We start from the raw sequence: 13,701 nt of genomic DNA, 5'->3' as shown, positions 1-13,701 counted from the left end.
TTTTTAGAGCTTGTAATGAAAACAAAAATCCAGCTGCTTACACAATTGCATGCTATTTATATATACAGGGTGATTAGAAAGTAAGTTTACCACATCAACAAACCAATCATTGATGTGGTAAACTTACTTTCTAATCATCCTGTATATTACTGAATGCAAAAATTATCCCCATTACCTTAAAAGATGTTAAACAATATACAATTTAAACAATATAATTGCTGCTCAACTGACACTAATAAATGTACTGTTATAAACTTTAATTAAAAACTAATGCTATTTAAAAAAAAAAAAAACTAAATTAATGAAATTATTTACCTCTATTAAAACGATACTTATGTACAACAAGTCTAGATATTTTACTTTGGTAGTGCGATTTTGTATTTATTTTTTGGCCTGAATGGTTATGTATCATTCTTGAAGAGATTGCAGGATTCTTCTCTCAAAGGATTTGCACTTCACGAGGCTGTTGGTGAGTAGACTCTCATATCTGTTGTAGAGTAGTCATGACTCACGGAAAGAAACTAGAACAAACATCCTGTCACCAGGACAGTTTTAAGTGTTGACTTCATTTTGAGTATAATAACAGTTTTAATAATATCATTGTTATTCTTCGGGTTACTGTCTGTCTTGGCGTATCCGCATGTAACACTTTTTAACTAGTGGGGACGGCGGTCCGTATGTCACACTTTAGAACAATGTACCATTGTGATAAAACTTGGTTATGACATTCTTTAGCAAAAGTGACTAAGAGAATCCCAATCTGGCGATATACTGTATGATGGACCATGATGCTAGATGCTGCAAGTCATGAGGATCTATTTCAAGACACTGTTTAGTATTGTAGTTACAGCTATGGCAGGAATGTATGTTACTAACATCCTTGTTCTATTAGAACGTTTTTTCTTTCAAAACAGGAGGTAACAATGGAACTGTAAAAAAGGCTCTGGACAAGGTGCAGAAGCGAAGAGCTATATTCTGAGAATGAAGGTTTCTTATCCACCCTAACATTCAAGAATTGTACCCAGTTGTTCTGCTTATTTCTTTCCGATATAACCACAGAAATCTGCTGAGCTGCTGAAAGTAGAATCCTGAATGGAAGACATTCTGAACTAGAAGAAAGAAGAAAGCTTCACAAAGAAAAATAAATGATAAGCTCATATAAATAACAAAATAATATGAGGAGGTGGCTGAAATAGCTTTAATAATGTTTTTAATACTGATCATGATGATATAACCATATTGTCCAAAGGTATTCCAATTGAAGAGTTTCTTGAGGAGAGATCTTATACCTTGAGTGAACATTGCATTTTTTTAAAATTATAATGAAAGCAGTCTTTTGCTATGCGAAGCTCTGCCTTAATTTGAATACAGAGATCTTGTTGTATAGTGTTTTGCTTAACCTGAAAAATCGTAAGTAGCATCAAAATAAAAACATAAGAAAGGTTACAAACGAGAGGAGGATATTCATTCTGCAGCTGTTTACTGGACCCCATTGTTAACACTGGTAAAGAAAATAATAATAATAAAAAAACAGTGGAATGTCTGTTAAAGAAAAGTACATGTATGTTATTAATAAGCACAGTGCAAGTATATAAACATCTCTGATTATATTATTAAAATAGACTGCATAATGTTTCTAAATGTAGTATTTTGCTCAGTATTTTTACTTGGCAGTGCATACATTTTTGACATAATTAGTTCACCAAGTCTTTGTATTATCTGTATTACACTGGTTTTAAGTAATGCTTCCCATCTAGAAACTACAGCAAATTTTCAAAATAAGGGAATTTTGTAAACTAAAATCTTAGTGGCCTGAATTGAAGTGAATACCAACATAAGACAAAGGCATACAACTATTCCACTTTATTACTGAACGACAGACTGATACGCTGCTCCTAATTGCTTTTAAAAGGGTAAAATATCAAACAGGAAAACAACCATGACATGCTCCACAATCAAATTCTTGCTAGGCCCCTGTGGTTTTTATTACTGTAGTTGCAGGTGGCTGATTTGGCAGCAGCCAACAATACTCTTTAAGCAGGCAACTATATTTGGTTTTTAATGACAGCAAAACACAGAGTTGGCGTTAGTAGGCCTACTTCTAACACACAACAAACCTAAAGAGTGAGTTTAGTGCTGCACGTTGACCCCTTCATCAAAGGCCTAGCTATGGCACCTACTTTATAACAAGAAAAAAAAAACCTTTAAATTAATTTAGTCCGTCATAAAAAAAGTAGTTATAAAAACACACAACAACGTGGTATTGCAACGTTATAATACAGGAGAAAATCTGTCCCGGGAGAAATGTCCAAAAAACCGGAGAGTTCCGTCAAATAAGAGTTGACAGGTGTGCTAATGAGGTCATCTACTTTTGAACCTGCCACAACGCTGAGAAAGAGAGCGGTGACTTCTAAGGATAAGACCTATCCAAGGTGCTGAGGTTGTGAAAAGGAGTATAGTGAAGTGTATGACCGCTAGATGGAGACAGATTCACAGACATGAATTTGCTGTGCACTTCGCGCACAATAATATGATTTAAAAAAAAAAAAAAAAAAAAAAAAAGTGATTTTAAAGTTTTACCTGCAGCACACGAGCAGTTTTTTGTATTACATAAATATGGATGTATATGTTTACTGTATATTTCATATTTGATTAAAGCTTACACTCCGCCATTTCAAAACTGTATCTTAAAAAAAATCGCTGCTCCAAATAAAACCTGGCCATTGTTTTTGAAGAACATGCTTTAAAATGAAATACACTTGTGCTGTATGCAGAGTAGCTGCAAACACTTTGAATGACTGAGAGCATGTTTAGTTTTTATTTAAATGGTGTTGCGTTTGCATAACATTTTATTTAAATAAGTACGTACATTGATATGCTAGTACTTATTTAAGCGTCAAATGAAATGTTAGCTATATTACCGTTTTTTTGTTTGTTTTTTATTCAAGTAAATACGGTTCCCAATATTTACTAAAGTTTTATTGAGACATAATGTGTAAAGCTTGATACTTTTTTTATCCCCAAAATTGGATTAAATGTTTCATTTGTCCGTGTAAAAATGAAAAAAAAAAATCGTTGACTCGTTTATCGCCCAGTTTCCTCAGTTAAACATTTTCTGATTAAAAAAAAAAAAAAAAAAAAATCCCGTAGCCTATGCATATTACTGTGTAGAACAACAAAACACCCAAACACAGCGACCAGTGTTCCGCTGTAAATTACAAAACAGGTTGTTTTGTGTTTTCTGTGTGTCCCAGTGTGTTTAAAGATTTGCGTTTAGTTTGAAGCGTCCTCAGTCCCTTATTGGTTACTGAAGTGATGAGATCACAAGGAGAGTTGGACTGGTGCGCGGAGGCAAGTTCATTTTCACCATCCTGAACTGTTGTGATGTTTTCATACTGGAGTCATCTCGAACCATCAACAGTAGGCGAGCATCACAGTGCCATTCTGACTGTTTTTCAATGTATATATTTTAAGGGCTTTTTGTTTGTACTCTAAATAATCCAAATTTACAGGATATAACATGAATGGATGGTCTTAGAACTTTACTGCGGGGAGTTTTTCTTTCTAACTGACCAGGTTCCAAAGAATTGGATTCTAAAGAGAATTCGGGAACGGGATTCATGAACGCACTGTGGACACCAACAGTTTTATAAACAAGGTAAAGTTTGTTGTTTCTACCAATTCATATATCTGTAAATACTTGCATAGAATTTGAATCGGAGTTATTTAACCCGTTTCATTACAGCAATAACAACTGCACTCATAGGAAGCTATCGACGTTTAACCTATCTGTTGTTCAGGTGGAAAAGTGAAATAATCAATTGCATTTCAAAGCTCCTGGTAACTTTTATTTACTTTTGCATGTTTGAATATATCTTTTTGTTATGGTATTGGCAGTGAAGTGAATTTCGTTCTGCATTAAAATATCGCATTACAATGCATTATGTTTGTTTTTCTGCATTATTATTGTCAGTTCACAGTATCTGTTGTTGGACTCTTTTTTAAGACAGACGTTTATATATTCTGTTTTTATTATTATTACTGCAATATCTCAATATTTGAATTAATGCAATGCCGTAATAGATGGATACTGATTAGTAATACAGTGAAGTTGCAAGTGAAAGTACAGCAGAAGGCAATGGACGCTGCACAAGTTTCCAATTTAATCTGCGAAATACATATAAGGTGAAGTAGGCTACTGTATTGTAATGCAAGACTTGTCAACAAAAAAGAATACTATTGCTTCAGTGAGTGAGTAAAGACAAACATACCATATCCTAGAAATTGTATATATCTTTCTATGTAGATGAAGGATATTCCAAAACGTTTGACAGTACTTTGTTGTGGCTTGTTTAAATTTGTCATCATTGGCACTGGCATTTACACAGTTGTTCTTCTGCATTTAAATTATCGTTGTTCTTTTGCGGTTTAAATGCCAGTCTGTATATTTATATCTCTGTGACTTTCTAAATTGCTGTATGTTTTTAAAAAAAAATAAATAATAATAACTCACAGCATCATTAACATGAGCCAAGTTAATAAATGCCACAGGCATTAACAATTTTAATAATAGAATGTTTGCCAAACTGACCGCATTACGTAGTATGGTTGTTTGTGCGAAAGTATACGTCTCAGTCTTAGCCTGAAGTCACAGTCTTTGTATTACTGCAGTTCATGTGACACGCGCACAAAGGAACCATTACTCATGGTTGACTTCAATCACTGCTCAGTCAAAAGACTGTGTTGGCCATTCTTTAATGTGGTAGCTGTAAGCAGGTGAAACATAAACCAAACAAAAGGAAACTTTCCTATGCTTTTACTAAGGTAAAAGGGTGGACTGGGAATAGTGGTTACCTTTTTTTTTTTTTTTTTTTTTTTTTTTTTATCTCGAGGGTGATTTTTGTAGGGTTGTCCACCTGTTTGGGTTTCTGACCTGTTTCCCATTAAGAGCCTCTTATGATAATACTTGGGCTCCACAGATGTTGTGCTGTTATTTTGACACATGGTTTCACAGACATGTTTGTGGCCATCGGCATGATGGTTTCTGTAGCACAGTTAAGAATATTGAAAAATATTGGTGTCTGTTATTTGAAATGGGGACAACAAGAGTTAAGTGTAAAAAAACAACAAAATAATATGAGATACCCAAAAACAATGACATGTTTTTTTTTTTGTACTGTGTAACTGAGCTCCCAAAATCTGAATAATGACATACCTCTGGTAGCTACAATCTCTGGACCTCTGAAAATGATTGCACTCATTTATTCCTGTTTACATTTGGGAGTGGCAAACCACCCAGCTGTGGGCAACACAAGCAATATTATTTCTTATTATAATTAAAGCTTTCGCAAAGGAGAAAGGTTTAGAATGAGGGTTAGGGAGATAAAAATAAGGGCAGAGGTTTGGTGCAGATGGCTTCACTTAAAGGAATATAAACATTTATTCATCCACTTTCTTTTTTATTGAAATAATCCCTTTAACTTCCCTGCCCTTTCTTATGCTGGTGGGGAGTGGTGCACTTTTACCTCATCATTTGTAAAGGTGCCATGCTTGGTCATTTATAAAAATGTTTAAAAAAAATCAAGCACAGCATAAAATGAAATAGAAAGTAACAATAAAACACATGATAAAGACAGAATTGAATGGATAAAAAGAAGCAGGTTCCCCTTTTAGATATATTTAGCAATATATTGTAACCAGACGTGGTCTGTTAAAACAAACTGTAGAATTGTGGAAACTGCAGCGGTGCAACTGTAACAGATGTTTTTGTTCACTAAATTTCATTTGACATTTTTTAATGTGAAATCAATATGTTCTGCCCACTCATATGCTGAAATTACTAAACCATAACTTGTGAGGTAAAATGTACAAGAAAGTGGATTAGATTAACTTAAGTTGCATCAGTTTCTTGTAGTGTTACCCAAGTTATTACCAAAACGTATTTTCTGCAAGAAAATAACACAAACAACATCCCTAATGGCAACAGTAATTAGCTCCAGAAGTAAATGTAATATGTTAAACAATATGAATGCACAATGTAAAATATATTTGGACATCTTAAGGTAGTGGCTCTTGAAAGTGCCCCAAAGCAACAAAGAAAATGCCCTAAAATCTTGTGCTCTTCTGGGGACCGGAGTGAAACTGCCCGCCCCCTGGTCATGACAGCAAACTTTTTCTTCATAGAGGCACAGGCATCTTTATTTCACAATGTGGCCCTCAGGTGGCCAGAGTGAAAAATAGAACTACTTCATATTTACTGAACGAGTGAAAGGAATTAAAGCTACACACACACACTATATATATATATATATATATATATATATATATATATATATATATATATATATATATATATATATTACAACTTAAGCTAAAAACCATTGGGTGGAGCTTTAAGAAGCCCAAATCTCTAATTAAAGGCATTAAGATTTCATCAGTCATGGTCAAACAGGCAATTAAACCTCTGTAACTCATTTCCAAGCCTCGCTGAGCTTGGATAATTCCACTGAATAGAACGAAAAATTTAAACAGTCTGAAAGGTGGATCAAACTACTTGACAGGCAAGTTGTTGAAGTATAGATTTCAGACATTCTTCTTTCCCTTGTGATGTAAACTTACAGTATGTTATGAATAATAGTGCAAAATGCAAAAGGGTAATATTAAGTTTGGTCCAAACTGAGATGGCTTTAATCTCAAACTTTGTGGTTAACGTGGTTAAAAAACAACAAAACAACGCATCTTGAAACATCCTTTAAATACATTATTCTTTAAATAACTGTCCATTAATGCTCTGTGAATAGGACCCCATGTTAAAAAACAATTTGCCATTTTCTATAGATTTTTTTTTTTTGGTACATAAGTAAAAATTGTATGTGGTTTCCGGTGTAAATTGCAGGATCTTTTGTTTTTCATTAGAAGAAAGAGCAAAACTAATACTGGCATGTGTTTTATGAACTGACCCATATCTCATAAAAGCTGGACATGGCATGGGACTTGTCCAAAGATCACACAGTGAGGCAGTGTCTGGCTTACATGCCTCTACAGTGGACCACACTGCCAACTTCTTGCAAACAGCTGTTCAAATGCATCAGTCACAGGTTTTACATGTAGAGATATTACAACATTGTGTTTATGTTTCAAAAGGGAAGTCAAAATTGTTAAGAATGAATATTAACAACAAATGATTGGAAGACATACTTTTATTAAAAAGAATACCATTTTTTTTTTAAATGGATACTACCTTTTCTTCTCAATTTACTTGTTGCAAGTAGTACACTGTATATACCGGCAGCAGGTAGTAACTTGTGTACAGAATAAAACTATAGCTATACAGTGATATTTTAAACATTTTGAAATTCAGTAAGCCATGTATAAGTTGTCACTTGAACCTACCAGCCAGTAAACCCCAAGATGATTTAAATGACAGTGGCACATTGAATAGGCAACGCACAGAAATGAACATTTATTCTTAGTTTTTAATATAAATTGCAAGAAAACATAGGCACGTGAAAATTGGGATGTATTTTCATTGTGAGGTTCTGTGAGGCTAATTTAGTTTAGATTAATCCATATTGTTTGTATGCTGTACTTTAATTTTCTTGAAATTCATAGTAAAACATGTCAACCAGAATATAGCGTAAACTGTGTGAGAGGACTTCAAATGGAAAGCGATTCAGAACCAAGCAAGGGCAGTTTTTAAATGCTATGGTCTCCAAGTACACTCACTGGTAGTTGAAAACAAACTTCAGACTTGAGCTGGTTTAATGTTTGTGTAATTTTAGTGGGCTCCCAAAGGGTTGAAAGCTTGTGTCCTGAAGCCCTTTAAGCAATACAAGGCTTGCTTAGGGAAGTGTGAAGATTCCAGCCAGTGCAGAATGGCTGGGCACCACTACAGGTTCAAGCTTGACTTTCTGGGAAGAGTGATTACCATGGCAGAGCACAGCTGAGTGAGTCAGGTGAATACAGGCTTCCCAGGAGCAGGGCTTGAACAGACAGGCTGTATTTATTCTGAGGGAGACAAAACTTAAGAAAAGGACCTTTACTGAGTAGTCTTTGGACCGCTTTTGACAAAGGGTGTTTCTTCCTTATAGAAGGACTATATGCCAGTTTGCAGAAAGACTGTTGCCTCCCACTGTTTGAACACTATTTTAACAATGCCCAAAGGCCCTGAAAGTGCTTCAGCTGGGTAGAGGCCAGGAAGCAGCTTGCAAAAGCAAGTTAGAAGCTTAACCACCATCTTTTTTATCCAAGAAGTTTGTTTATTTCTGTTTGTTACTAAAGGTGTATTAGTATGTTTATTGGTTGCTTATATTGTGTTTATGGAAGAAACTAATAAGATATTTAGATAATTTTTAAATCTATCGATGCATGCTGTATGTTGACTTCCATGATGTGCTTCTGGTGAGTTTATTATAAAATCTAGGCCTAATCCTTTTTAGAACAAGTGGTTTACAGTCAACGTTTCTGAGACATGAATCATAAAGAGGATTTTGAAACAAATATTGATAACACTATGCCTAATAGTTTTTCTTATTCCAATAACAAGGATGAACCTCCCTGGGCATTTATTGTTTAATACATCCTTTTAAAATATTTGAGTGTTTTCTAAGGATAGACAGAAGGAACATTACCCATTATTTTCTTATCCGCTTAGAAAATAAACACAAGCCACAAAGTACCACAAAGAAACTCAGGGGTGCGATTTGAAATTTTTGTAAATCAGCCGTGGACAGATGATTCTGTAGTGCTTTGAAGACACAGATAATTGATAATCATAATAATTTGATTATATGTGCACCATGTATCTGCCATGCAAATGCATACACTAATATTGTAACCAAGGTCTAACTGCCAACCTATTTATTCTCCTATTTGTAAATATTTATTTTCATAAGTATTTGAATCCTGTACTGGAGGGATGTGTATACAGTTAGACAGACAGAATACAAACAGGCTTTGAAACTTATAAAACACTAGTAAAAACATCTAATTTACAAAACAGTATTAAGTTAATGATGTGACAAGAAGACATTGAGCTATAGCTGTAGTAATAAAACTGAGATATGTCCATAGCTTCTTGAAGTCCATAGCTTCTTCAAGTGTTTGGAAACACATCAGAAGTAATTCCTGCCAGTGTCATAGGGTGTCTGTTAATATACCCAGTGTGTGCTGCTCAGTTTATCAAAGAGCTATAGCATTAGTTTAATCTACCACATAGGCAGGCTCCGTGTATCAGTCTTGTGCAAAAACAGCAGCCCTCTTGTCTGCTCGGGGAGCAGTTGTTGAAAATGTGTTGTGCAGCTGTGACACGGCCTGTAAGCGCGTCCATGGTAATTGGAGATTTAAACCCCCCTGTTTTTTACATACTGTCAATAACAATGGTTTCTTAGTTGTTCCTGACAACCCATGGCATGTCACAAGAACCATATGCTAAAAGGAAGACTCTACTCTTCTCAATTTAGTTAAGACTGTCTATATACTACTTATCAAGTTTATCAAACATTTCTTTCCAGTATTACTGAATCATCAATACTCCATGGCTGAGATTCACTTGAACATTTTAACCAATGTGACCGTTTCTTGCATAACCAATTTGTTGGTGTGAATGTATCGCTTGAGCAGTTGCGGCTTGTCAGAGGAGGCAGAGGAGGCATTGCCTTCTCAAAAAAATTGAAACAAATAAGATTTTTTTATGTATTTATTTATATGTAATACAGAAGTCTCCGCTTATAGGAAGGTCTCCTAAGAGAACACTTGCACCGCTGTTTCTCTTGCTACAAAAAGTTGGAAATGGTTTGAGCTCTTGACAAAAAACCTGAATCAGACACAAGTTGCCATGCAATTTGGTGTTCTGGCGAGTTGCTTCATCATTCTGTTAAATAAAGTGCATGTCTTGTATATTGCTGCTGCATTTTTTAACATGTGTAGGGGTGCTGCGTCAATTTAGTTTGTCAGTTTATTGACATTAGTTTGTCTGTTACTGTATTATTATAGTTTATTAACATACACTTGCCTATTGCTTTTCTTTTACTTCACTGAGTTAATTTCATGACAAGTAATACATATTTATTTATTGTCTGGTGGCTAACTCCGCCTTAGAGAACACTTCACTTGCTTCCCGAGGGGTGTTCTCTTAGCCAGAGACTAGTACTGTATAACAATAAATACATAGCTTTAACACTGAGGCAGCCGTCCGATCCAAATTCTCCAGTCAGTCACTGTTGTGTGTTCGGAGGATTCAGATGCGCTCTTGTCCCCTCATTAGTTATGATAAGTGTGTCTATTAGCCAATCATACTCTTCAATTTCTTCAGCTGGCTTGCATGGAACACTGAGTAAAGCTGTCTAAAAAATGGCCAAGAGGGGCATGCTGCTCTCCCCTTTAGCCTGTTTTAGCCAATCACCGCACGTGGGCCCTCCCAGATTGGCTTAGTTGTGTGTTTACTGTTACTCGAGACATTTCTGTCTCATGAAATAACATGGAATTGGTACCTTTTTACGTTTCCATGTGAAGCCGTTCAGTTTCCTGGGAATGCCCACTTTCCCCCAAACATTATGCAAATGAATGGAGAAGGGGGAGCTATTGAAAGGGAGGGGGCGGATACTACTGAAGCGTACTGAAGTGAACCACGAGTTTGCTCTCCAAGTTATTACTGCCTGCTGTGTCCTGCACAGTCTGTGCCAGGACCGTAAGGAGGTGTTCAGGTGGCTGCTGACGGTGAGTGAAGCAGAGGAACAGCTACCTCAACCGATATGACGAGGGTCCTGCTATTAGAGATGCACGGCTATCTTTATTTTTGTAACCCGACGGTCTACTTTTATTTTGTATCACATTTTTGTTTCATTAGCTTAGGTGTCGTTGTCCATCCATCAACAGTCCAAAGCACCTTTGACCATTAGTACTGCTAAGAGTACTGTTTCTGTTTGTTTCTTCAAAATGTTACGTACCTTGCTCTGCAATGAAAGTGTGGCTGAATTGCTTCCTTTTTATTAAATAGATATGTTTCATATGTACTGTACAGAATGGTATATTATCATTATTTTATTGGTCATTTATTTAAGTTTAGCAAATTAAGTCGATACGATGTGCTTGATGCTTTTGTTTGACTTTCTCCTGCTTTAACAGCTTTGTTTAGAAAATATTGTATGCAAAGTATGTTAAAGTGCTGGCTTGTGGAGAAAATGCGTTTTACACCCGAACTGGGGTAAAACTTTAAAAGGATATGAAAGATGTCAGTCAGAATACAATAATAAGACTCTTCAGCCTCCCCATACAATAATAAGACTCCCCATACAATAATAAGACTCTTCAGCCTCCCCATACAATAATAAGACTCTTCAGCCTCCCCATACAATAATAAGACTCTTCAGCCTCCCCATACAATAATAAGACTCTGCAGCCTCCCCATACAATAATAAGACTCCCCATACAATAATAAGACTCTGCAGCCTCCCCATACAATAATAAGACTCTTCAGCCTCCCCACACAATAATAAGACTCTTCAGCCTCCCCATACAATTATAAGACTCTTCAGCCTCCCCACACAATAATAAGATTCTTCAGCCTCCCCATACAATTATAAGACTCTTCAGCCTCCCCACACAATAATAAGATTCTTCAGCCTCACCATACAATAATAAGATTCTTCAGCCTCACCATACAATAATAAGACTCTTCAGCCTCCCCATACAATAATAAGACTCTGAGTTAGTAGTGTGTCTTTCACTCTCTACACTGGTGTGGAATGGCGGGTGGTTCCTTTCCCCCTGCATCCCAGTGAAGTAGGCTTACACTACCATGTGGAATGCCTTAGACTATTATTTTTCTTTATTTAGAACTGGGCTGCAGGCAGATGTTGATTTTCAAAATGTATCCCGAGTCAGAACACAAAACTGGCTAATTGCCATATGGCTCAGTTGCTTCTAAAGTGATTAGGATGTTGCTCATATTAATGCGATAGAGGGAAAGGAAAACATTATTTTCTCAGTCAGACAATCTGTAAGTCACATAAAAAAAAAACTGACAGGTGGAAATATTGATTTGGTAATCTTTTTACTTTGTCACCCTTTAAAGAAAAAAATAAGAACAAGCCTGACTTGTCAAATCAACATACATACCTTAAAAAGATAACATTAAGCCTATCAGAGCATATTGAAAACCAAAGGTGTTGCTCAAATTTTTCATAAAAAGCTATTTTTTTAAACATATTTTTCACACATAGATACATAGTTTATTGTGGGGTCACACTAGACTACATTTGAAAAAACTGTTAAAATGTGACTGTTAAAAAATTATAAACCCATTTGCTGAAAAAGTAGACAAAAAACTAAGCTCAATATATTCCACTGGCATAGCAGACAGTTTACAGCAGCCGTAGCTATACACTGAACATAACAAAACATTGGACCATTGTTTACATCACCCACCCCCTTATAAAAGGAAAACTCCTTTTGGCTGACTAGAAAGTTATATATATCGTTGAAGGTTTTTGTTGACTGAAAAAAAAAAATCACAAGAAAGCACGTGTGTCATTGAGTAAGACTGATCAGAGACGTGGGAACAGCACGGTTCCACTATAATGAGGCAAAGAATATTGAAAAAGCACTCTTGGAGCAACTTTCCATTGAAGAGCTGCTTCCAACAGGACAAGCATAGAATTCGAGCTGTGCCGAGACTGCCAATTGCTGGAATGCTTTGTGAATCTCCTACCAGTAAAACAAGAGGAATGTATTTAACTGCAGAAAATCCAGTTGTAACATGGAAGTTCAAAACTGGGTTCTACTTTTCCCAGACAAAACATTGTCAGGGTCTGGATGACATCACAACCCAGTCATTACAATCGGACCATTGTGGCAAAGATTCAGATACATCTATTCTGTCCAGTCAGTCTATATGGGGGAAATGGGGGAAGGGAGGGGGCGGTCTTCACGCGGTATATACTTTAAAGGCACTTATTTTGAGAATTTTATATCAAACTTGAATTATTTTGAAGACACTGTACCTATTCTTGTATTGGTAAACATGAAATAATAGTATCAAGGCTGTGGGAACATTGTTGTTTTACTAATCATTGGCTATTGGTATACGTAAACTAGAAGGGTGTTTGTCTAACACAGCAAATCAGACCAACGTGCTCTCCCAAATGATTATGCTCACAGATCTATTAATAGCCAGGGTGTGGGTTTTTGAAGTGTTGTTGGGGAATGTTTTGATGTAAAAATTTGTAACCGTACCTGTTTCATCCCTCCCATCATGAAACTGTAAACTAATTTTCAATCCAACATCAATCCTACTGGACCAGACGCATGTAAAAAATAAGGTGCATTTTAAAAGATGGCTCTTACAGAATTTTCTCTTGTTAAAAATTGTTTATATAAATACATAATACATGCATTACATTAAAATTGGATTTATAGTAAATACATAATACATACATAATGCAATTCCTTGAAAATCCTGCTTCCCATCTGTCGATTCTGACTTGTTTCATCAGAAATAAAAATATTACATTCAGTAAAGTACATAGAAAGGTTTCTCATATTTCTGCCTCTGGAATTTGCCCAGCGTTGTATTCATCTCAAGTCTTTTTCTGTAAGAGGTCAAACATTACAGATGTGGTAAATTCAGGGTCATGGGCTAATGCATATTGTATTTGTATTACAGTACTACTGGTTATTTATTTTGTAGTGGTTATTTATTTG

At 35.7% G+C, this 13,701-nt stretch overlaps 1 protein-coding gene across 1 annotated transcript in view; it reads left to right on the top strand.

Moving 5' to 3' along the window:
- Positions 1-3,304: 3,304 nt before the first annotated feature.
- Positions 3,305-13,701, top strand: part of LOC131736868 (multiple epidermal growth factor-like domains protein 10) — a 65,255-nt gene continuing 54,858 nt past the window's right edge. The window contains exon 1 of the mRNA XM_059022345.1: positions 3,305-3,658. The gene's annotated coding sequence lies outside the window, so the exon portion shown is untranslated. The remainder of the gene's footprint in view (positions 3,659-13,701) is intronic.

This window comes from Acipenser ruthenus, chromosome 1 (genome assembly GCF_902713425.1).
Source record: "Acipenser ruthenus chromosome 1, fAciRut3.2 maternal haplotype, whole genome shotgun sequence".
NCBI classification, from domain to species: Eukaryota; Metazoa; Chordata; class Actinopteri; order Acipenseriformes; family Acipenseridae; genus Acipenser; species Acipenser ruthenus.
Note: the sequence above shows the minus strand (reverse complement) of the source record. Positions and strands in the feature narration are given on the sequence as shown.